At 39.7% G+C, this 25,127-nt stretch overlaps 1 protein-coding gene across 1 annotated transcript in view; it reads left to right on the forward strand.

Annotated features, from left to right (window-relative positions):
* CLEC16A (C-type lectin domain containing 16A) overlaps positions 1-25,127 on the forward strand; it is a gene marked incomplete in the record, with an annotated part of 3,039,290 nt that overhangs the window by 1,875,135 nt on the left and 1,139,028 nt on the right.

Raw genomic sequence — 25,127 nt, forward strand, 5'->3', positions numbered from 1 at the left:
AACAACAGACACCAAAACCAAAATAACAACTAGAGACAAAGCGTGGGATAAATGGCACTACCAAACTACCCTAGATCGTATCAAATTACAACAACTTAGAAATGAGACTAACAAAGCCATCATACTAGATAAGAAAAATTACTTCTACAATCTGCAACATAAACATCAGAATAACCCTCAAAAGTACTGGGCAGGCATAAATAAACTTCTCCAACCAGGCAAATCCACTACTCCGACCCCAGAAACATTATCTGACAAGAGCCAAGAAGATATAGCCAATTCATTCAATACTTTCTTCACAGAAACCATCCAGTCATTAGCTAACCAACTTTCTCCTCCCCACACTTCTATAAACACTATACCTGACTCACCACTCTCTTTTAACTTCCAGCCAGTGTCCACATCCTTTATCAGATCCCTTTTGAAAAAACTGAAGCCAACCACCCTTTCAGCCGATCTTCTGCCGGCTGAATACCTGCAAATTGCTGCAGATGTCGTAGCCTACCCTGTCTCAATCCTAATTAACAGAACCATAACCGAGGCCTCAATCCCCTCAATTTGGAAAATATCCTATGTTATTCCACTCCACAAAGGAGGTTCATCCACAGAACTATCCAACTATAGACCTATAGCCATACTATCACCACTTGCCAAAATTATGGAAAAGTGCATGCACAACCAACTAATGCTCTATCTAACCCAAAATAAACTACTCACAGACTCTCAACATGGATTCAGACCCCATCATAGTACAACCACTGCCCTCCTCTCTTTTACTGAAAACATTAATCTTAACCGAATAATAAAAAATATCCTCCACTCTCTTCCTGGACCTATCGAAGCCTTGATATGGTAAACCATCAGTTACTTCTATATACTTTAAAAACCCTGTATCTAGATACTCCAGCCCTTGACTGGTTTCAAGGTTACGTCACTGGGAGACAACAAGCAGTAATGTGGCAAAACAAGCTCTCCTGCCTACTACCAAATACCATAGGAGTTCCTCAAGGTTCCATATTAGGACCTCTCCTCTTTTCAGTCTTCATAAGCGACATCCAAACAGTCATCCCTGAAGCCACCTGCATTCAATATGCAGATGACTCGACTATAATATGTTCCAATGCCTCTCTTGCAAATCTACTAACTACCACCCAACATAGCTTCACCAAAGTCGAAAACTGGCTTGCCAACCATCTCCTGATCTTAAATCCAAACAAAACCAAGTTACTTCTCTTCTACCCAACCAATAGATCTCCGACTGAAAACTTCACTATAAAATCCAATAATGGGACCATCATCTCCCCAGACACCTATACAAAGCTATTAGGAGTAAACATTGACAATAAACCCAGATTTGATATACATATCAACCAAGCCATTAAGTCAGTCAACAAGAAACTTGGGACCCTATATAGAATTAAAGCCTTCCTTACCCCGAATGCCAGGGCAGCCACAGCCCGTTCACACCTTCTCTCTACCCTACTATATGCCTTTCCTGTCCTCACTCACCTTAACAAATCTGATCTGGCCAAGCTCTCATCCTGCTATAATCACATTGCCAGGTTCGTTACAGGCCTACCCTACAGAACACACCACTGTACTAACCTGAAAAAGCTTGGATGGATAGAATTCCCACACCTTCTTCACCAGTCCCAACTCATAGAGGCCTTCAAAATCCTTAAACAACCTGAGAATACCCCAGCACTAAAAAACTTAATGACTCACTACTCCAATCTAAGCTGCCTTTGCTCAGCAAACAGACTCCTTGTCCAAACAACTAAATCTCTCAACCTAGGTGGTGACGCGCTATTTGCCAACACCACTGGTAAAATATGGAACTCTCTCCCAAATAACATCACGCTTGCAACTTCTCTAAGTCAATTCAAAAATAGTCTAAAACTCCACTTCAAGTCACACTGGCTATGTCCTTGCTCAAACCCAGACTAGCTCTGTGCCATTAACTAAAACATAAACAACTAGCTAAGATGATAATTACTTTGTATACTGTGATAAAGAAATATGTATCCTGTCTAACTCTATGTCATAATACTGCCTACCGTCCTTGCTAATATGTTATTAATGTTACATTTGTAGTAATCTCAGAAATAGTAATGGCAGTCTTGTACTTGTATGTAAATAGCCTATGTTTTTGTTAAGTTCTTTCAGCTCATTTACTGTATCTAATTATCAATGTAACTCTGTTGGAGCTTTTCTCCCTGGGCCTCCGCTGAAAAAGGACATGTATCCAGTCGGACCATCCCGGTTAACAAATGTAAAATAATAAAATAAAATAAAATAAATGTGCTTTTTTATTATTGTTTAATCTCCTTTCTGTTTTTCACAATCTTGGAGCAGTGGATGTGGACAAATTTAAGAATCCTTTGCATTTCGGGGTGGCTTGAGAATTATCAGTGTGAGCATCAGTGTCAGAACGTGACAGGCCTCAGAATTTGTGCACATTAGTCTTCATTTCTTTCTTTGCTAGGTTGAAAAGACGTAAAAATGACTCTGCGTTATCAAGCTTGTTGTTTAAAAAATATGCCTACTTCAGTAACCCAGATTAAGATATGCCCGCCTAATATGCATGGGACCTATCCCTTCCTGCACAGAACCTGATACTTAGATATCAGATTTACTAGCAAAGGATGGGGCACTTATCCCTGCACCATTATAGTTTCATCAGGCTTCTGGATGATGGGAAGTGGGGTATTATTGCTTCAAGGTGGCATGCCTTTTATCTTATTATTCTTGCTTTCTCCCACTTAAAGTTTTATGCATGTGTTCAGATGTCATCGGATGTGTTGTGCATTACAGATGTTACCAGTGTGTTGCTTGTTACAGATGTCAGTTGTTTGTTGCTTGTTACAGATGTCACCTGTGTGTTGTGCATTACAGATGTCAGTAGTGTGTTGTGTATAGCTCATTACATAGGTTCATAGGTTCATAGGTTCATACTAGGCTATCTGCCCGAGGGCATTTACAAGCCTAGCCCATAGTTTTGTGGCTTACGCCACCCCTTTAGTATGGGGAACTATACCCATTATTTTGCTGTGCCTCTGTTGAGCAGTGACACTGAGGTAATCCCTGGGGTATATCTGCGATCTCCCATCCATTGGTCAAGATTTCTCTTGAACAGGGCCAGCGAGGTGCTCTGCCTCACATATACCGGGATTTTATTCCACAGCATAGGGAGTCTTTGGGTGATGAATCTATCCCTCCAGCACGTCCTATTAATAGCCGTGTTGAGGTTTAAGTCTCCGCCCTTGTGGCTCTGACGGATCTAGATTTTTTGAGGTGAAGCATATTCATCAAATCTGGGTTTGACATGGCCTTGTATGTTAGGCAAAGGTAAGCGACTGAATAGAGCTGGAGTTCTTTCAGTCGGGCAGCATAGGACAGATGTTTGAGACCCTTTATCCTTTTGGTGAGGAACTTTTGTGGCCTCTCCAGCTGCTGCAAGTGTCGGGTCAGATACATTCCGAATGGGGCATTGTACTCAATCATTGGTCTGATGAGTGATGAGTATAGGGAGACTATGACCTCCCTTGATCTAGATGAGAATCCCTTCATGATAAGGTGGGCAATGTAGAAGGTCTTCCTAACTACTTTAGCTACATGGGTGTCGAATGACAGACTACTATCAACCTGGGTCCCCAGGTCCCTGATAACTTCTTCTGTGCTCAGTGGATTGCCACCTATTTGGTAGCTAGGGGTAACCTTGTTTTTCCCGAAGGGTATGACTATGCATTTTTGGCATTTAACTTTAGGCCATGGCTCTGGCACCAGTTATCCGTTTCTGTGAGACCCTTCTGAAGGATATCTGTGTCAGATGTGTTTTCTACTATGGCCCAGTTTGCAGTCATCTGCAAACTTTGTCAGCCATAACCCTCCTGTGTTTGCTTGTACTTGGAAAAGTAGATGCCAAACAAGAGTGGGCCCAGGACTGAGCCCTGTGGTACACCACTTGTGACAGGCTTTGAGTCTGACATGGCGCCAGCAACTCTGACCCTGTGGGTTCTGTCACTCAGCCAGTTTGCAACCCATCTTGTGATGTATGGGTTAACATTTAAGCTGATGAGTTTTTCAATGATACCCGAGTGGGGTATTGTATCGAGGCCTTCGCCAGATCGAGGTAGGCTGTATGGACTGCCTTTCCCTCATCAATGGCTTTGGTGACTGTTTCGAAAAAGTCAACCAAGTTTAGAAGGCATGATCTGCCTTTGACAAAGCCAAACTGGGATGGATCCAAAGTCTGCAAATTCCCTATGTCTTTATTTATGAGGTCCATTATGATCCTCTCCATGGCTTTGCAGATAAGGCTTGTCAAGCTAATGGGTAATTTCCAGGGTCGGTGGAGGCACCGCCTTTGTGAAGTGGGACCACAGTTGCAGTGCGCTCCTGATCCAGAGGTAAGACTTTGATTAAACAGCTGTCCTAGCTGTGGGTTTAATTCCTCATTGAGTTCGTGGAGCACACAGCCAGGGACACCATCAGGTCCCATGGATGCTGTGTTTTTGCTTTGGAGAGAGCAGTTCTCACTTGGGCGTTGGAGATGTTTGGGGGCTGCAATATAAATATCTCTCCTTTTGGGGAGAAGTTTGCACTGAACCTGTCAGCCAGTATGTTGGCAATGTCTGTAGGATCTGTAATCTTCACATCATTTTGAACTAGTTCTGAGCATATCTGGGAGTTTCCTCCCAGGTTTCTAACATAGCTAAAGAAGGCCTTATGATTGTCTTTTGAGTCTTTAGCTATTTTTCTCTCAAAATTTGCTTTGGATGATTTTATGAGAGCTCTTAGTTTTTACTTATAGTGATCAAGGGTGTCTTACCTTTTAAGGATTTTGCTCTATCTTGTAGTAGCTTCCTCCTTTTGTTGTAGAGTTTGTTTATGGCTGGGGTCCACCAGACTGGACGCTTGCCTTTGGTACAAAGAGTCTTTGTTTTGCTTGGGATTGCCTTATCCATGCAGTCCTGCAGGTGCTGGTAGAAGGCATTTGTAAGTGATTCAGCGGCTTGAGTACTGTTTTCCGCCTCGGGGCTTTAAAGGAAACCACCCTGGTCTTTAGAAGTGTGAAGAGGGCTTAAAAGAAGTTCTTTACTGTGGTCTTTTTTATTTCAGGTGGGGGTGGGTTGAGGACCTCCAGCGAGATTAGTTTGTGATCTGATCTCACCAGTGAGGGGTATACTTCCGGTGTTGAACATTGTGCTCCCATGTTCGTGATGATGAGATCAAGTATGTTTTCTCCTCTTGTGGGGATGGTGACTAGTTGTTCCATGGCATTTGAGTTTATGAATTCCAGGAACTTTTGGGCTAGGGTGTTTGGGCTTGAGTAGTGTTCCCAGTCTATATTAGGGTAATTGAAGTCACCTAGTATGATGGTGTTTGGTGATACATTTATCCTCTAGTGTTTTCAGGAAGGCCATGTGAGGTTCCTGAGTTTGTGAGGGTGGCCTGTAACATGCTACAATTTGCAGAGCAGTCTTGCCTATGGTTAATTGCACCTGGATGGTCTCCGATGCATCGTGCGTTGCCACCAGTCTTGAGGTGTGGGTGTCTTTGATGAATATGGATACCCCCTCCTTTCTTGGTATTGTCCGGATTTTGGGGCGGAGCATGATAATAGGTAAAACCTGATAGTGCTGGGGTGCTCTCAGGAGCCTTGAACCAGGTTTCTGTCACTGCACAGACATCGATGTTCTCCATACTGAGAAGGGCCTGTGCATTTTGAGATTTAGACTTCTGGCATTGAGCAGCATTACCCTTAGTTTTTCCTTTTTGTGTTCTAGGGTGGTAGGTTTAGAATTTGAGCCTTGCCTAAAAAGGCACTATGGGGGTGGCAAGAGCCTTTGCCAATATCCGGAATCCCAGGGGTGGCTTGTCCAGCATGTCATCCCAGGCAGACAGACATTGGATCCCCTTTGAATGACACCAGAGTTTAAGCCAATTGTTAAAGCTGATCATCTTATCTCTGTATTGTGGCATCATTCTTGGTGAAGGTAGGATACTGCTCAAGGTCAGGGTCATACCTGCCTGGGCTACATAATCAGAGAGCTCCTCAATGTCTCTTTTCATGTAGTCCAAGGACTCAGGTCGTTTACACCAGCGTGGACAATGACTGAGTCATATTTGTACCTGCTGTTGAGAGACCTGAGTGCTTGCGTTATGTGGCGGATTCTAGCGCCCGACAGGCAGCTTACTGTGACCTTCTCCTTACTCAGTCTGGTGAGCGGGACGTCAGTGTGTCTGACTATGGAGTCACCAATGACTAGTGTGTCTGGCATTGTGTTTGGCCTTAAGGGCTGTGACTGTTTGACACTCTGACTGTGAGGTCTATGTGTTGCAGGTGTTGTGTTCTGAGGTGGTGGTTGTTTGGGTGTCTGCTTTGGTGGCCTCTGCTGTTTTGGTAGATTTTTGATCAGAGCAGTATGTCTTTGTGTGTTTATGTGTATGATTTGAGGTTGTGATGGTACTATGTGAGACTGGGTCTATAGTGTGTGTGGTAACCTTCTCCTCCTGACTGGTCTTGCCAGTCCTATGTTGAGAGAGCTCAGCCTCCAGTTTGGCCGTATAGTTCCCCCTCTGCATGTATTTGTGTTTTGTGGGAGGAGGAGAGGGTTGTCTGTGTACATGAGGCAATTGTAACATTGCCTCAATATTCCCAGGTTCACCAGCTGAGCAGGAGAGGACACTTGCAACTGATCCCTCGACATGCTAGAAGGACTAGACAAAAAACTTTAAAAGAGATTCCGGGGACGTGGGTGACGAGAAATGGGGTTTGCCTTTTTGGGGTGCTATCTATAAGAGTGCCGTATCAAGGTAATAAGTACTGTAGGAGCAAGTACTAGGTTTAACAGATAGAGAAAAGTCTACTTGGAGTCAAGTAGAGATGATCTTTAGGTATTAGAGAAAGTGCTAGTAACAGGGATGCTTAAAGGTAAGATTGAAAAGAATGCACTCTGCAGTGTGCACTAGAGAAGTTAGATATGAAAGTAGGTAACTTGAGTTTTACCTGTTTAAAAAGTTAAGGTTTAGTGGAGAGTTACTATTTTTAAAACAGCAAGATGGACTGAAAGGGGTGGTTACTTTTGTATTTTGGTACTATGAAATACTGTAGGATGGCCAATAAATTTAAATAATTGAAGGGTGGGATTTCAAAAGTGATGGTTTTGTGATTACTCACATAAGCCAGTGAAAGTAGAGAGAAATGAGATATATGGTCAGATTAACATAAGAGGCGGGCAACTAGAAAGACAGTGGTATTTAACAAGACAACTTAAATGGGTGGGAGGGAGGGAAAAATTCTGCCTGACTCAGAACAGAGAGAGCTGTGGTCTCTTTTGAAGTTTTAATATGTTGTTAAAACAGAATGCAAGCAAAACACAAGGTAAAGAAAACAAACTACAGTATTCAAAATATAGAAAGGCAATACAGAAATACAAAAAAATAACAGCAAACTAACCTTTCCTTCACAGCAGATTACAGATGTCCCCAGTGTGTTTTACTCATTACAGATGTCACCAGTGTGTTGTGTTGCTAGTTACAGATGTCACCCGTGTGTTGTAAATTACAGATGTCACCAGTGTGTTTTTGTTGCTTGTTACAGATGTCAGCAGTGTGTTGTGTAGTGTGCATTACAGATGACACTAGTGTGTTGTGTGTTGCTCATTACAGATGTCACCAATGTGTTGTGTGTTGCTCATTACATATGTCACCAGTGTCTTGTGTGTTGCTAATTACAGATGTCCCCAGTGTGTTTTACTCATTACAGATGTCACCAGTGTGTTGTGTTGCTAGTTACAGATGTCACCCGTGTGTTGTAAATTACAGATGTCACCAGTGTGTTCTTTGTTGCTTGTTACAGATGTCAGCAGTGTGTTGTGTAGTGTGCATTACAGATGACACTAGTGTGTTGTGTGTTGCTCATTACAGATGTCACCAATGTGTTGTGTGTTGCTCATTACAGATGTCACCAGTGTCTTGCGTGCTGCTCATTACAGATGTCACCAGTGTATTGTGTTGCTCATTACAGATGTCACCAGTGTATTGTGTTGCTCATTACAGATGTCACCAGTGTGTTGTGCATTACAGATGTCACCAGTGTATTGTGTTGCTCATTACAGATGTCACTAGTGTGTTGTGTGTTGCTAATTACAGATGTCACCAGTGTGTTGTGCATTACAGATGTCACCAGTGTATTGTGTTGCTCATTACAGATGTCACCAGTGTCTTGCGTGCTGCTCATTACAGATGTCACCAGTGTGTTGTGCATTACAGATGTCACCAGTGTATTGTGTTGCTCATTACAGATGTCACTAGTGTGTTGTGTGTTGTGCATTACAGATGTCAGCAGTGTGTTGCACATTACATATGTCACCAGTGTGTTGTGTATAGCTCATTAGAGATGTCACCAGTGTGTTTTGTGTTGCTTATTACAGATGTCACTAGTGTGTTGTGTGTTGTGCATTACAGATGTCAGCAGTGTTGCACATTACATATGTCACCAGTGTGTTGTGTATAGCTCATTATAGATGTCACCAGTGTGTTGTGTGTTGCTCATTACAGATATCACCAGTGTGTTGTGTGTTGCTCATTACAGATGTCACCAATGTGTTGTGTGTTGCTCATTACAGATGTCATCAGTGTGTTGTGCATTACAGATGTCACCAGTCTGTTGCTCGTTACAGATGTTACCAGTGTGTTGTGCATTACAGATGTCACCAGTGTGTTGTGTATTGCTCATTACAGATGTCATCAGTGTGTTGTGTGTTGCTCGTTACAGATGTCACCAGTGTGTTGTGCATTACAGATGTCAGCAGTGTGTTGTGTGTTGCTCATTATAGATGTCACCAGTGTGTTGTGCATTACAGATGTCAGCATTGTGTTGCGTGTTGCTCATTTCAGATGTCACCAGTGTGTTGTGTGGTGTGCATTACAGATGTCTTTGGCTCTGAGTCAGCTGTAGATTTCTCTGCAAAAGAAGCATCTTTGAGGGACCTAATGAGTCCTTCTTGTTAAGTTAAATAATGTATATTTTAGCTTTTCTAGGAATCAGCATTTATGTCATTCTTAGTTGCAGTAAATTGTGTAGAAGTTTTAATATTAATTTATGATGAACATTTTACCCAAACAACCTGGAATATCGCAGAATAGTAGCTAGCAGCAGATTTCATGGATGTTCATGAAAAATGGCGTGTTGGAATAGCCAGGGTCATATATATAGGAGGGGGGCTGACATAGGCTACCATTCCATAGTCTGGTCAAACAGAAACTATGCTGTAGAAAACATTACGAAATACATTCTAAGCATCCTTTCTGCTACAGAATGTGGGAGAGTGATCACTCAAAGCATGGATGTCGTCAGGCATGCTGTAATTATATACCAGCTTCTGCAGTGCACCCTGCAGAATTGCATGCATGTATTTTTCTGTGACATCTCTTAAATATAGATGTAAAAATCCAGCAGTTGCATTAAAATGATCATGTTCGAAGCCTTTGATTAAGTAGGCAATACAAGTATACATCTCTTTAGGCCTGTTGTAGCTGTTTTGCTTGCTTACTTGTACCATATTAATTTCATTAATTTATTTGATGTTAGGGCATTTGGTGCCTATTTGAAGGGCAGAATTATTGCACCATTAAAGTTCTGCTGTATAACTTGTCTTATATTTTAATTTAATATATTAATTTCTTAACTGGTTTACTAAACTTGTCCATATCTGACCGTGATCAGATGTTAACCAGGTGAAAAAGGCAAGGGGAAAGTGCAATATAGACTGATAATTTAAAATAGCCATTTGAGTGGCATGGTTTTGAGAGGTGGGAGGAAAACCTAATACCCAAATAAAACCCACAGACACACTGGGAAGATATACAGAATCCATGCAGAAATGACAAAAGGTGGAGGCTGAATCCTGGACCCATAGTTTCATCCTTTAGTTGTACTGCATTGCAGTTGAAGACCATTAACAAGCAGGCTCCACATTTCCAGAGTGTATATTACTGCTGACCCAAGAGTCTGATGACTTCTTAAATGCTGGAGACATGTTTGTTTGGCATACAGCAGATAGCTGGAGATGTGTGCATATGGCATTTAGTAGGTAGCTGGGGACAAGTGTGCTTAGCATGCAGCAGATAGCTGGAGGTGTGTGCTCATGGCATGCAACAGATAGTTGGGTATGTTTGCACATGGCATGTAGCAGACAGCTGGGGACATATGCACATGGCATGTAACATATAGTTAGTGATGTGCATGTGGCATGCTGGGGATATGTGCTCATGGCATGTTGCAGATAGCCGGGGGGTGTATGCACATGGCATGTAGCAGATACTTGAGGATGTGTGCTCATGGCATGCAGCAGAGATCTGGATATGTGAGCATGTGGCATGCAGCATATACTTGGGGACTTATATGCATGACATGCAACAGATAGCTGGCATATGCACTTGCCCTTGTCCCACCAAGTATTGTTCATGGAGCATGTACAAGAATGTATAGTCCTCTACAGTGGAAGGCAATGCCTGATTCTGCATTTGTGAATGTGCGCATCAGCCACCAAGGGAGGGGTTAGAGTTAAAATTAAGAAATTCCCCAATTGTTGCCTGTATAACAACCGCCAGAGATCATCTCTCACTCCACAGGGGAATGAATGCACTGTTTGGTTGTAGACTAATGGTTGGCACACATTTGAGTGCAAAAAGACATAAATAAAAAATATTTAGCACATTTGGATGAGGGAGGCTTGGATATAAGTAAAGATGGCTTATGCCAGTTTGCTAAGGCTGTCAAGGATATAGATGAGTTTTTCTACAGCCCATTTATCAGACTGGGTTTTAATTAAAAAAAAAATCAAAACTCCATTTAATAAAAACTGTGGGGTTTTTTTTGGGGGGGGGAGATAAAGCCCCCATCCTTTATTTAGCTGACTTGTCCCATGTTTCTCTGTAATTGTATCTAATTCTTCTTGGTGCTAGAAGAACAACACACAGAGCAGCCCCATGTCACAGAGAGATAAAGCCTTTACAAGGCCTCAGATGACCCGTGTTTGATTAGCGGCATGCGTGCTGGAGGGGCTTTGGGGAGGATGGGATTGAGCATCTGGTGTTGGTTTGTCCATCTGAGAGGTAGGAGGCAGCATAAGCTCACTGAAGTAAGCTACATATAGCTCTGTTGAGCTCCGTGCTGCATAAGCGATGACCACGTACTCGGGAGGCTGTTTATGCGTGGACGTGAACATGCACCTCCCGAGGGCAACAGTTGCAGAACTGGCAAAGTTGCTGCAATGAGGTGGGTATTAGGGCATATTCTCTAGCAGTGGTATGATGCTGAACCTACATCCTCAATCTCCTCACCGGCCCTGGACATGGGTTGGATTCTGGCTTATGGAGGCTAACACCAGTCTGGTAGACCTGGCAAAGGAGGAGAGAAAAGGAGCAGGTGGTAGCTGATGGTTATCTATGAAGAAGAAAGAAAAAGAATAAGAACAAGCACACACAGTCCAGTTTGTTTGAATACAGCTTGGTCAAAAGGCAACATTTAGCATTGGGCTCCTGTCAGTTTTTTTAAGAATGAAAAAAAATTTCAAGTGAAAAACTAGAAACTATTTCAGGTCCAGTACTGCGGCAGTAAGGTTTAGTGTTTCTTAAAAGAGGACTTTGGGTTTGAGTCCCATCCCCCCAAGGAGAAGTAGCCAGTACACACAGGAACACCTGGTGTGCTTATTGCAAAACAGCTAACCACCATCTTTGTTTATATTTCCTTTGTTAATCAGGGAAGTAGTTTTCTTTCAAGGGAGATTCAGTGTGGTATTTGTATTAATAGGGGAAATTTGCCTAGGGCATCAGGGAGCTTTCCCTACTCTTACATATGGGGACCCGGTTGTGTGTGGTGTGTTCAGCTTCCAGTTCAGGCATGAAGGTGGCTTGGAGAAGCAAGGAAAAGTGATTTGTGAAAATGGAAGGAGAAAAGGAGTACGCGGAACATGAAGATGTTTATGATGATGTTACTCAAATAACAGAAGGAGTAAATTTGCTGAAAATGGTAGTGGAATATGAGGAGAAGACAGTTAAAGAAGATGGCATGGTGAAGGAATTGGCAGGTTAAGGAAAAAGAACTGATGCTATGGGACTCCAAGGATTTGTTTCAGCAAAATCTCTTCGAGAAAGATGTTATAACATAAGAATGTGTTGTTACAACTGTGACATCCCCCTCTGGGCCAGTAACCAAGGAGCCTGAATCCTCACCATTGACATCAGTGAGGGACATTCACTTGGAACAAAAATAGATACAGTATTTCCAGATGCATCTCTCTGCATCACTCACAATTTCGCTTAAGAGCACACTGGGAACACATTCAGTCTGGGGTCTGGGTTTCCTTCTCTTTCTCTCCTGGCCCCCAGTAAGACGTCCCACTGGCACAGCTATAGAACTGAGTACTCAACCTAGTGTCCAAGCCAAGTCCTCCACCACTCTCTCTGTGAAACCAGTGCTCTGTGTCTGTGCTCCAAGCATCTGACATATGCACTCTTTGAGATTTGATTTACGCACACACACACACACACACACACACACACACACACACACACACACGCACCTGGCATAGATTTACTTGTTTTGCTACCCTTTGTCCAGACTATAAGGTAGTTACTGCCAGAAGACACTCCAAAGCCAGCTACTCTAAGGCTCTTACAAGGGTACCCAGTTATACTGAGTGAAATTAATACTAATGCAAATGGTAATGTTGACTAAACAGAAAGGCTTTCAGGAGTGGCCACAGTGTCACCAAATAAATATAAGTACTCTCAAAGGTTAAAATATTCTCTAAAAGACAAACCACAAAGAAAAGTTTAAATATATTTAATAATTAATAAAAGAACATGAAAATACTGAATATCTGTTTACAATAAACAGCAGAGTTGCAGTCACAGAAAATATTAAAATAACACAGATGAAAAACAGAACTTAACTAATCTCACTATATTTTCCAGACTGATCTAAAGAATTACTGTTCCCTGGTTACTTACTAAGATGAAGTAGGTGAGTGATCTTCTATGTCAGGTTACAAAAACAGAGTGCTCTGAGACTTCTGTCTCATCTGGTATTAAAACATCATTTTAGTCCTGGATTACAGAATGACATCACATATATCTGGCCATCTGACAGTGGTTCCCATACTACAGGCTGCCAAGGTTTAACACAAATGTGTTACCTTACATAGCTAGAGATTTGCTAAGATCTGTTGCAGCTTCTTGAAGTCATAAAACCAGTTTTAATCATCCACCCTTCCAGAGTAGCAATTAGTTCAATTAGGACAATAAGAAGGATTCCTAGTTCAGACATTTTGTCATTGCCTGCATTGAGACCTGTGAGATAGATTTTTTATGGCCTAATGCAAGTAATTTCATTTCAGACTATTTTTCAAAGTTAGCTTGATTGAGATTCTTCTCTTTCAGTATTCTCTGTTACAGTATTAATTTCAACAGTTACCATATAGTCTGACATACATGTATATTTATTTTCTGTCCAGCAGGACACACTGTTGGTATGTTTTTTAACACAAGCAGCTTTACAAATACATTTTTCAACTCAAGCATCTGTAGAAATCAGTTTGAGATACAAATGACATATAATTTTTTACAAAACTCCAGCTAGATATGCTGGCATGAATTACACATCTACTGCCTACTTTTCCTGGCATAGCTGGCAATACCTCAGATCATCACAACAACCCTCCAGTTGGGAGGGTTGCGGGATGATCTTTTAATGGAGTTGGTGAATTCCAGGGAACTGGAAAGTGGAAATGATGTTTCATTGGGTGACTTAATGGAGAAAATGCTCCACCTGTCAAGAATAGAAGGTCTTATGCTGAGATGGTGAAATCGAGAGTGGAGAAAGGAGGAGAAGGAAAGAAAACTGTGACTTTAGAAAGAAAGATTTTCAAGGAACGAATCGAAAACAAAGAAGAAGGTGGAATAGATAAATTCACGGTATGGGATGAAATAATACCTTTTGGAGTGAGAGCACATGAGGAAACTGCATTTATTCATATTAATAAAGAGTCTTTTTATGACATTAATTTTGAGACTGGTAAAGCTGTGGAGAATGTTGTAGCAGAGTATGAAAAAAATGACTGTGTTCCTTGGAACTCTTGTGTATCTAAAGCTTTTCAAGTAGAGACTAAGAAAAAATTAATCTTCAATTTAGAATTGAAGTTGAAAAAATGACATTAAGAAAGTATTTATTAAATGTGTGCAAAGATGTGATAGGTATTATAAAAGGTGATGATAATAGAGGTTTATGGATAGGTGCATGGGACTGCACTGTTTTTTTTAAATGAAAAAAAATGATAGCATTTTGCGTATTGCAAGTGTTATACATGTGGAAGGCAACAAAGGAATTGTGAAATATTGGGGACTGCCAAAGACATTTTTTGTATGTGGGAAAGCTGATCATTTGATAAATAATTGTGAGAAAAGAAAAGGTTTTGGGTGTGGAGAAATAGGACATGATGTAAGAAATTGTGAAATTAAATGTTATAATTGTAAGAAAGTGGGACATTTGAGGATGCAGTGTGAATGTAAAGTAACCATGATTGTAGAAACATTAAGAGAGTGAGGGCATAGAAATAGAAGAAAAAATAATAGAGTGTACAAATAGAATGTGAGGAGGTAAATGATTCGGAACCCAAAGAAGATTTACAAAAAGTGAGTATGAAAGTATTATTCTGAATAAAGGAGGGGGAGAATCAGGGTTAAGTGACAGTAACGATATAAAATGGAATTTAGTTAAAAAAGAAATTCTGTTGGTACGAGAGTTCAAGACAGAAAAAGAAAAATGGTAAAAGGACATTAAATGTCAATAGTTTAAAGAGTGCTATAAGAAGAATTGGGATTATTGAATGGTGGGAGAGACAGGAAAGTGGCGTTATTATATTAGAAGATACTAAGATTTTAACAAATGAAGAAAGACAACAGTTGGAGGTGTGGTGGGGAAACATGTCATCTTTAATTTAGGCAAAGAGACGTGTTCAGGAATGCTTATGTTGTATAAGGATACAATAAAAGTCTTAGATTTTATATATGTTACTGTAGGCCGAACTACAGTTCTTGATGTAAGATGGGGAAATGAGGTACTTAGAATTATAGTGATTCATGCATTTATGATAAAAAAGAGAGGGAAGAGATGTTTAAAGATATAATTAAGTACTTACAAGTAAGTCTTAAAGTCTTTTGGCTTTTCCCGGTTAGGGGTCGCCACAGCGGAACTCCCGTCCGCTAATGATTGGCAGTGGATTTTTACAGTGCCAAGTTGCCAGCCCGATGCCCAGCCTTCAAAAAAGGCACACCCATTCACGCACGCACCTACCTGCATGTCTTTAACGTCACTCGACCATGGGGAGGACATGCAGACTCCACACAGAAGGTGCTCCAACTGAGAATTGAATGGGAGAACCTCTTGCTGTGAGGTGACGCTAACCGCTGCACCACCATGGCCTAAGTGTATGGATATAATTCTTGCAGGAGATTTTAATTGTAACATAAGGCAAAGTAAAAAGAAAGCATATAATGTGAAAGTGATGTTAGATATTATACGATATGTTAATGTAACTATTTGGAATAAGAGTACTTGGACTTACAGTACAGGTGAACATAAACAGAAATAGATTAATTTTTAGTGTCAGCAGGGTTAAAAATTGTGGATGGAGGAGTATTAGGGACAGGTATTTTTGGATCACGGGTCTGTACGGATTACTCTGAAAGATAATTCTGACTGTATAAAAATAGGAAAAGGAATAAAAAGGATTAATGACGTTAAATGGGATAAAGCAGGCAAGATGGATATAGTAAGTTTATGGAAAGACAGCATAGAAATGAATGCCTTTTTATAAAGATTGGTCTGAATGGCAGTTGTTTTTTTAAAATAAAAAGTGTTACATAAGCAGGGGAAATATAAAAAGAAAAAAGGAAAGAGAGTATTATGATGAATTGAGTAAGGATATTTGTGATAGTTTGGAAAAGATTGAAGAAAGTTACTTTATTAAAGAACAAGAATTATATGACTTAAGAAAATATAGTATTTGCTATATAATTAAAAGATATTTTTTGCAAGGAAAGAATGAGAAAATTGCACCATATTTGAAGAATCTTATGAAAGAAAGTGACAGTATTATGAGAATAATGAAAGATAGGTCAGACGATACAAACTATGCAAGATAAGATTATGGAATAGTGAGAGAATATGTTAAAGAAAGTTTTAGGGGGCAGAATATATAATGTACTAAGGAGTGGAAACTGCATATATTTTCTGAGGAAGATAATAAGGACTTGGAAAAAAATTGGAATGGAAGAATTAGAAAATATTTTAGTAAAAGGAAGTCTGGAATCTGCAGCAGGGCCAGATAGAGTAGAGTATAGAATGTATAAGAATATGTCTGTAGTTCAAAAGAGCAAAGTTTTAAAAGTATTAAATGAATGGTTAAGAAAGGGTTTTCAGTGTAAAGAACTGTTTAGTGGTGTAATTAAATTCATATGGAAAAAAGGAGCCAAGTGTGAAATACAGAATTGAGACCTATAGTTCTTACTAGCACTGACCATAAGATTTCTATGAAAATTTTGCAAAAGAGAATGGAAGGAAAGTTAATTAAGATTAAAAATAAAAATATTTATGGTATAAAAGGTAAAAGTACAGGATTCACTGTTAGTTATTAGAGAATTAGTGAATGACATTTTATGTCAAGCAAAATTAATGGCGGGTGATTTTCATAAGGCATTTGATTCAATTCAGTGTAACACCCTATGGAAGATGTTTGATACACACAATGTAAGTAATAAGGTAAAAATGTTTGTATTACAGATTATATGCTTATAAGTTAAATGTAGTAAAAATATTAATAAATGTGTGGTTTAGTAAGGAAATTGTGCTTGAAAACAGTATAAGGCAGGGTTGCCCTATAAGTAATATTAGTTTTGTATTAGTAATGAATGTTATTTTGACACAAAATATTGAACTAAGGGATAGGAAATATATAGCCTATGATGGTTTACATATTCCGATTATGTTATCATACATAGATGATGTTATTATTATTGCTAAAAATCAGAACACTCTGGTTAATGTGATGTTATTTACAGGAAATTGTACAAGAAATAGATTTCTTTATAAATAAAGAAAAAAAGTGTAGCTGCAGGTTATGATGAAATGTTAGGAGATATTATTTTTAATAGGATAGGGATTAATATACTTGGATTGACGTTTGGAAAAAGAGAAGATATAAGAGTTATATGGGGAAAAAATTAAAGGTCATGGAAAGAATGGACATGTTTTGGAGGGCCTTTAGATTATTCTTTAAGAAAAAGATACATTTTATCCATTCAATTTTACTTGCTAGAATTGCTTGCTTAGGTGTATTTATTAGTCCATTGAATCTAGAAAAGGTATTTTATAGGATTGTATTTACATTTATTTGGAGCTCAAGCTTGAATCCAGTAAAAAGAGGAGCTTTATATGTAAAAAAAAGTGGTTTATGGCTGATAAATCCTATAGTTGATGCAGCTTCTTTACATTTGTATAAAGTACTAAAATGTCTAAAGACTAATAATTCATTATTGGAGAAAATTTTAAAAACATATAGTACTGAATGGATGAATATTTTGAACTCTAAGAAAAGGAAATTGTATGATAATGAAGAAGTGAATAATTATCAAAACAAAATTTTGTTTTGGAAAATAAAAAATGATGAAATTGAAAATAGGAAGTTCTGGCATTATAGTATTATGGATATTTTATATATATATATCCTTGAAAATACATGAGTAAAGAAAAAAGGGTTGCAATTAAGGCAAGAAATGAAAGATACAATGTGTGTGTGGGAATGTCAAGATTTTTATGAAGGTTATTGATACAGAAATTGCCAGTAAAAGTGAACATGCCTTATAAAGGTACAATTAATAGAAACTGTATATATTGTAATTGGTTTGAAACCAGTGAACATGTTTTAGTGAGTTGTAAGAGTTAAATCATTATGGACTAAGTGGATAAGTTTAGAATATTTAGAGAATTATAAGGAAGCTAACAGTCTTAAAATTAATATACTTGAGTATGACTATTATGGGGCCAAGTTGAAAAGTTATGTTGATAAAAATGTTTTCTGTAATTTGGATAATATGGAATCAGAGAATGAAAGAAATTATGTATAATAAACAGTGGGCTCTAGCAAAGATGTAAAAAAATAAGGTTCTAGTTGTGGAAAATGGAGTGGGGTTCAGTAACGAGAAATGAAGAATTTGTTTTGTTAAAGAAGAAAAAGGAAAGTTGTATTTCAAGTACTTATTTATAAAAACTGGCAAATTGTGTGACTAATGTATATATTGTAAAAAGAGATACATTGTATTACTGTAAGTAAAGTTATATGTAATGTAAGTATTGTAAATTGTATATACTGTAAGTAAGAAAAGTTATATGTAATGTAAGTATTGTAAATTGTATTACTGTAAGTAAGAAAAGTTATATGTAATGTAAGTATTGTAAATTGTATATACTGTAAGAAAAGTTATATGTAATGTAAGTATTGTAAATTGTATATACTGTAAGAAAAGTTATATGTAATGTAAGTATTGTAAATTGTATTACTGTAAGAAAAGTTATATGTAATGTAAGTATTGTAAATTGTATTACTGTAAGTAAGAAAAGTTATATGTAATGTAAGTATTGTAAATTGTATATACTGTAAGAAAAGTTATATGTAATGTAAGTATTGTAAATTGTATATACTGTAAGAAAAGTTATATGTAATGTAAGTATTGTAAATTGTATCTACTGTAAGTAAGAAAAGTTATATGTAATGTAAGTATTGTAAATTGTGTATACTGTAAGAAAAGTTATATGTAATGTAAGTATTGTAAATTGTATATACTGTAAGAAAAGTTATATGTAATGTAAGTATTGTAAATTGTATTACTGTAAGTAAGAAAAGTTATATGTAATGTAAGTATTGTAAATTGTATATACTGTAAGTAAGAAAAGTTATATGTAATGTAAGTATTGTAAATTGTATATACTGTAAGTAAAGTTATATATAATGTAAGTATTGTAAATTGTATATACTGTAAGAAAAGTTATATGTAATGTAAGTATTGTAAATTGTATATACTGTAAGTAAGAAAAGTTATATGTAATGTAAGTATTGTAAATTGTATTACTGTAAGAAACGTTATATGTAATGTAAGTATTGTAAATTGTATATACTGTAAGTAAGAAAAGTTATATGTAATGTAAGTATTGTAAATTGTATATACTGTAAGAAAAGTTATATGTAATGTAAGTATTGTAAATTGTATATACTGTAAGTAAGAAAAGTTATATGTAATGTAAGTATTGTAAATTGTATATACTGTAAGAAAAGTTATATGTAATGTAAGTATTGTAAATTGTATATACTGTAAGTAAGAAAAGTTATATGTAATGTAAGTATTGTAAATTGTATATACTGTAAGAAAAGTTATATGTAATGTAAGTATTGTAAATTGTATATACTGTAAGTAAGAAAAGTTATATCTAATGTAAGTATTGTAAATTGTATATACTGTAAGTAAGAAAAGTTATATGTAATGTAAGTACTGTAAAATAAAAGACGCCTCCTTTTTCAGTAAGTACCTTAGGATCCGTTATATCCACCTGAGCTGCCAACGATTGCATTATATGGGACCTCAGTTTTATTTGTTATCCAAAAGGCAACACTCTCAGAAGTGCAGCACCAGGAAATTAAAAAAATGACTCCTCTTATCTGGAGTGAGAATAGACCCCACAGACTTCTGATATGGGTGTGCTACCTGTTCAGGCATTGAAACATGTAAGTGTTTCCATGGAGACTTTGTAGGGAAATCTGTTCCTTGTTGGCATCCACTTGAATGGCACTCAGAATGTTGTCACTGAAAGGTCACTGGTTTCTTGCAACTGCTGTCGGACACGAAGAAGAGCAAAAAAAAAAATGATTACCATGGTTTTATCACTGTTTCCCTCATTTCCATTTGCATGATTTAGTTTGAGGGTGTGGAAGCCCCCCCCCCCCCCCCGGCAGCAAAAAAAAGTGTTTTATGACTATGGGATAGTCACTGTTGTGATGTAGCTGATTGGTATCGGATAATTGTGTTCCGATGTAGATGTTTGGTGTCATGTAACTGTGTTGTGGTGTGACTGTTTGGTGTCGGATAACTGTGTTGTGATATAGCTGTCTGGTGTCAGATAACTGTATTGTGATGTAGTGTTTAGTGTCGGATAACTGTGTTGTGATGTGACTGTTTGGTGTCGGATAACTGTGTTGTGATATAGCAGTTTGGTGTCAGATAACTGTATTGTGATGTAGTGTTTGGTGTTGGATAACTGTGTTGTGATGTAGCTGTTTGGTTTCGGATAACTGTGTTGTGATGTGGCTGTTTGGTGTCGGATAACTGTGTTGTGATATAGCTGTCTGGTGTCAGATAACTGTATTGTGATGTAGTGTTTGGTGTCGGATAACTGTGTTGTGATGTAGCTGTTTGGTGTCGGATAACTGTGTTGTGATGTGACTGTTTGGTGTCAGATAACTGTGTTGTGATATAGCTGTTTGGTGTCAGATAACTGTATTGTGATGTAGTGTTTGGTGTTGGATAACTGTGTTGTGATGTAGCTGTTTGGTTTCGGATAACTGTGTTGTGATGTAGCTGTTTGGTGTCTGATATCTGTGTTGTTATGTAGCTGTTTAGCGTCAGATAACTGTGTTGTGATGTAGCTGTTTGGTGTCAGATAATTGTGTTGTGATGTAGCTGTTTGGTGTCAGGTAACTGTGTCCTAGTTAAATGATTACTCATATTCCTAGCAAAGCTTCTCCCACCCTAGGGTGGTACTAGTACATCTAGGGGCAGAGAGGCAAACCCCCCACTGGAGCATATCGTTGGACTATTAAAAGATACTACTGTCAAACAGTGGGAATGTTAATTTTTCAGGAAATGCTCATTTTGTAGATGTCCTGGGAGTTAGATAGCTCACTGTGTAGCATTATCAAGCATTGAAAGTTATTGATGTTCATCGTGCATACAGCTGCAGTCATAACAGATGGCTTCTCCTGCTGTCAGGCGGGTCCTCGGTTGGCCGAATTCCAAAGTCTAGGTCCGGCGTCGGTTGTCGTCGCTTCTTCCTTGATGTCAATGTGACAGGGGTATAAAAGAACCAGCCGACGCCATTTTCTTCAGTCTTTCTTGCTGCGCGGTGCCCGAAGCAGAAGCAGTTCGCAAGTGCCGGTCGGCCAGCTCCTGAGATTACGAAAAAATTTGCAACCAAAGTCTTCTTGAAAGCTAAGTACCCCGTTGGGGAAACTTTTCTTGCCTCAGACCGATGTCAGACAAAGTTAATAATTGTATTTCATGTGGGAAGCAAATACCGCATAAGGATTTTCATTCCCTCTGCATTCCTTGCTTAGTCCCAGACCACGACGTCTCGGCCTGTCGTTTATATGCTACATTCAACAGACGCACCATTAAGCATCGGGCGGAGTTCGCCCAACATTATTTTGGCAAAAAATTTAATTACACTATGTTGTCGGATACTCTGACTCCAGTTTTGAGTAAAAGACGCAAAGATAAGGACCGACATACGAGGTCCGCGGCTTCTACTGACACCACGCCAAAGCCGACTTCAGGTGGTCCGGTTCTCAGTGAAGCGCCTACGCAGCACCTGACTACCGACGACACTTCATTGGCGGTGTCTACTGTACCCGAGGTCGCAGGCTCCTCGGCCCACACCCCGACTACCGATACGAAGCCACTCTAGGCGGTGAAACTCAGAGTTTAGACAGGTCTGCCACCTCTCAAGGTGTCTTCAGGCCTTCCTCTTCTTTTTCCATCAAGGCTTTCACTAAGTCTAAAGCAGCCATGCATTCTAAGAGACAAGCTCCACATGGCCCTTCTCCAGGCCCCATGCCTAAAAAACAGATGCTCAAAATGGCTGAAGATTTGATTACTCTTATCAGGGGTTCTCAACCCCCCCCCTCCCCGGACAAAAGGCCCAGAGTGGAGGAAGAATCCCCCTCCTCGGACCAGGCCTCCATTATTTCAGAGCACTCTGATGAAGAGGAACATTCATACTCCCCTTTTGAAGATTCTGATGCAGAGGAGTCCATTCCCTCTGTCTCCCCCCCTGAGGATTACTCTTTTGGGGAAACCTTGCATACCTTGAGGGAACACTTCCACTGGGAAGGCCAGGAGTACTCAGACTCCAAGAAAAGGCTTAGGGATTTTCTCTTGCTCCCTCAGCACAGGCCTCTGGCTATACCTCCTGTCTTAGACATCCTAGATGATGTGTATTCGGAGGCCTGCCTTAACCCAGACTCTTTACCTCCAGCCCCAGTCAAGCCTGACAGGTACTACCGGGTTCCTGACTCACACCAATTCTTATACAAAAGCCATGCGGCTGACCCAGAAACTATCTCACAGGGCCCCAAGGGAATTAAGGCCTCCACTGCTAAAAATCCATTACCTTCAGAGAGAGATTCCAGAGCTTTAGAAAGGTGGGGAAAAAAGGTATACACCTCAGCCACCTTAACCATGAGGGCATTAAACTGCCAGTTCCATATGTTAAAGTACCAACAGTTTCTGTTATCACAGTTGAGAAGCAAAATGTCACAACCTGAACAACCAGACTTGAAGGAGTTGCAGGATTTGATGCATAGTGCAGAACAAGTGGGTAAACATACCTTGCAATGTGGTTTTGATGCTCTAGAGGCCTCTTGTAGAGCTGCTGTTACAGGATCAGTCATACGTAGACATGCCTGGCTCAAGGAGCAAACCTTACCAGATCAAGTCAAAGCTAAATTACTAGATGCCCCTCTACAAAAAGATGTATTATTTGGTGTTAAAGCTGAGGAGGTATTAAAGAAAATGGAGGAAAAGGCTAAATCAATGCAAACAGTGAAAGATTTCCTACAGGTACAACCTCCACGTTTCAGTAGAAATTGGCCTTCCAAAAATTGGTCCTTTCCAGCCACGGACAGACCCCAAAGAGGTAGATACAGGCGCCCGAGGGGCAGAGGGCAATCTCAAGGATCGTTTAGAGGCAGGCAATGGCAAGCTCCTACACAAAGAGGTGGTGAGGATAGTTCACAGCCATTCAAAAAGCAAACCCAATGACTTTCCCCTTTGCATGCCAAGCAAGGCTCAAATGGCAGCACCTTTAGGCAGAAAACTGGCATTATTTTCGAAAAATTGGCATATTGTCACAAAAGACAAATGGATCCTGGACATTATAAACAGAGGCTACAGATTCCATTTTCACAACCTTCCAAAAATGAGAGGCATGCCAAACCTGCCACACAATCAAAGGGCAGAGGCACAAAGACAAATTTCAGATCTCATGGACATGAAAGCTATTCAAGAGGTACCTACACAAGAGCAAGGTCAAGGTTTTTATTCCAGACTATTCCTGGTACCAAGGAAGGGAAAAGATTGGAGACCTATTTTGGACCTATCCATCCTAAACACATTTTTACTCATACCAAAATTCAAGACGCTCACATTACAGCAGCTTCTTCCCATGCTGGACAAGGAGTCTTGGCTGGTAACATTGGACCTCAAGGAGGCATACCTGCATGTCCCAATCAGACAAGATTGCAGAAGATACCTCAGATTTCTTGCAGGTTCAACCCATTATCAATTCTCTGCATTGCCCTTTGGCTTATCTACTGCGCCCAGAGTATTCACGAAATGCCTGGCATCAGTAATTGCCTACTGCAGACTTCAAGGGATACAAATATACCCATATTTGGACGACTGCCTGATCCAAGCGGACAGCAAGCACATACTTCTGAAACATCTGGCTTTTGTAATAATGTTGTTGAATTCTCTGGGATACACAGTCAACAAAAAGAAATCAAGGCTAATACCCTCTCAAAAAATAATTTTCCTGGGTGCCAACTTGGACACAAACACCCAGATGGCCTACCTCACTCCAGAGAAACAGGGGCAACTAACTCAATACTTCAGAAAACTAGCAAATTTCACCAGGCTGACTGCAAGGAAAATCCTGCAGGCTCTGGGATTCATGGCATCTTGCATCCTACTAATCCCATGTGCAAAGTTGCATATGAGGAAACTTCAATGGTACCTGAAAAACCTATGGTCTCAACACAGCCACAGTTTGGAAACAATAATACCACTGATTCCATGTCTTCAAAAGGAATTTCTGTGGTGGGCTCAAGCATGCCAAAGAAACACAGGTCTCCCATTCTGCAAGCCTCAAGCAAATCAAGTCATCACAACAGACGCCTCAGACTACGCCTGGGGGGCGCACATGACAGACCGGTGCATTCAGGGGAAATGGTCCCAAAAAGAAAAGCACCTACACATCAATCAAAAGGAAATGCTAGCAGTAATAAATGCTGTTATAGCTTTCAAAGACCTTCTGCATCCAGGTCAACTATTGACAAGGACAGACAACACCACAGTAATGTGGTACATAAACAAACAGGGAGGAACCCATTCATACCCCCTATGCAGGCTGGCCATGTCACTTTGGAACATGGCTCTGGAATTACAAATTGAACTTCAAGCACAGTACTTGCCAGGCAAGGAAAACATGCTGGCAGACAACCTAAGCAGAAATATGACAGATCCACACGAATGGAGGTTGCATCCTCAAGTTTTTACAGAGATAATTCAAGCATGGGGAAGGCCAGACATAGATCTCTTTGCCTCCCACAAAAATCACCAATTGACAAAATTCTGCTCAAGGACTTTTCATCCACAGGCCTAGAGAGTGGACGCTCTCTCTTTCAGTTGGACAACAATGACAGTTTATGCCTTTCTACCTCTTCCTCTGCTGCCCAAAGTTCTATTAAAAACCAGAGCAGACAGACCAAAGATGATTCCCATTGCTCCAGACTGGCCAAGACAGCACTGGTACCCACTCCTGAGGAGCCTAACGCATTCCCCACCATGGACCCTACCTCTAATGCCTTTTCTTCTGACTTAGCACAGCTTCAAAACTCTTCACAGTCAGCTGAAAACACTCAATCTGGCCGCATGGAAGATTCCTTAACTTCACAACAGACCCTACTCTCCAAGGAGGTGCAGGATGTCATTTTGGAGGCCAGAAGGCCGTC

Source organism: Protopterus annectens, chromosome 12.part0 (assembly GCF_019279795.1).
Source record: "Protopterus annectens isolate FY-2018-M chromosome 12.part0, PAN1.0, whole genome shotgun sequence".
Classification (NCBI taxonomy): domain Eukaryota; kingdom Metazoa; phylum Chordata; order Ceratodontiformes; family Protopteridae; genus Protopterus; species Protopterus annectens.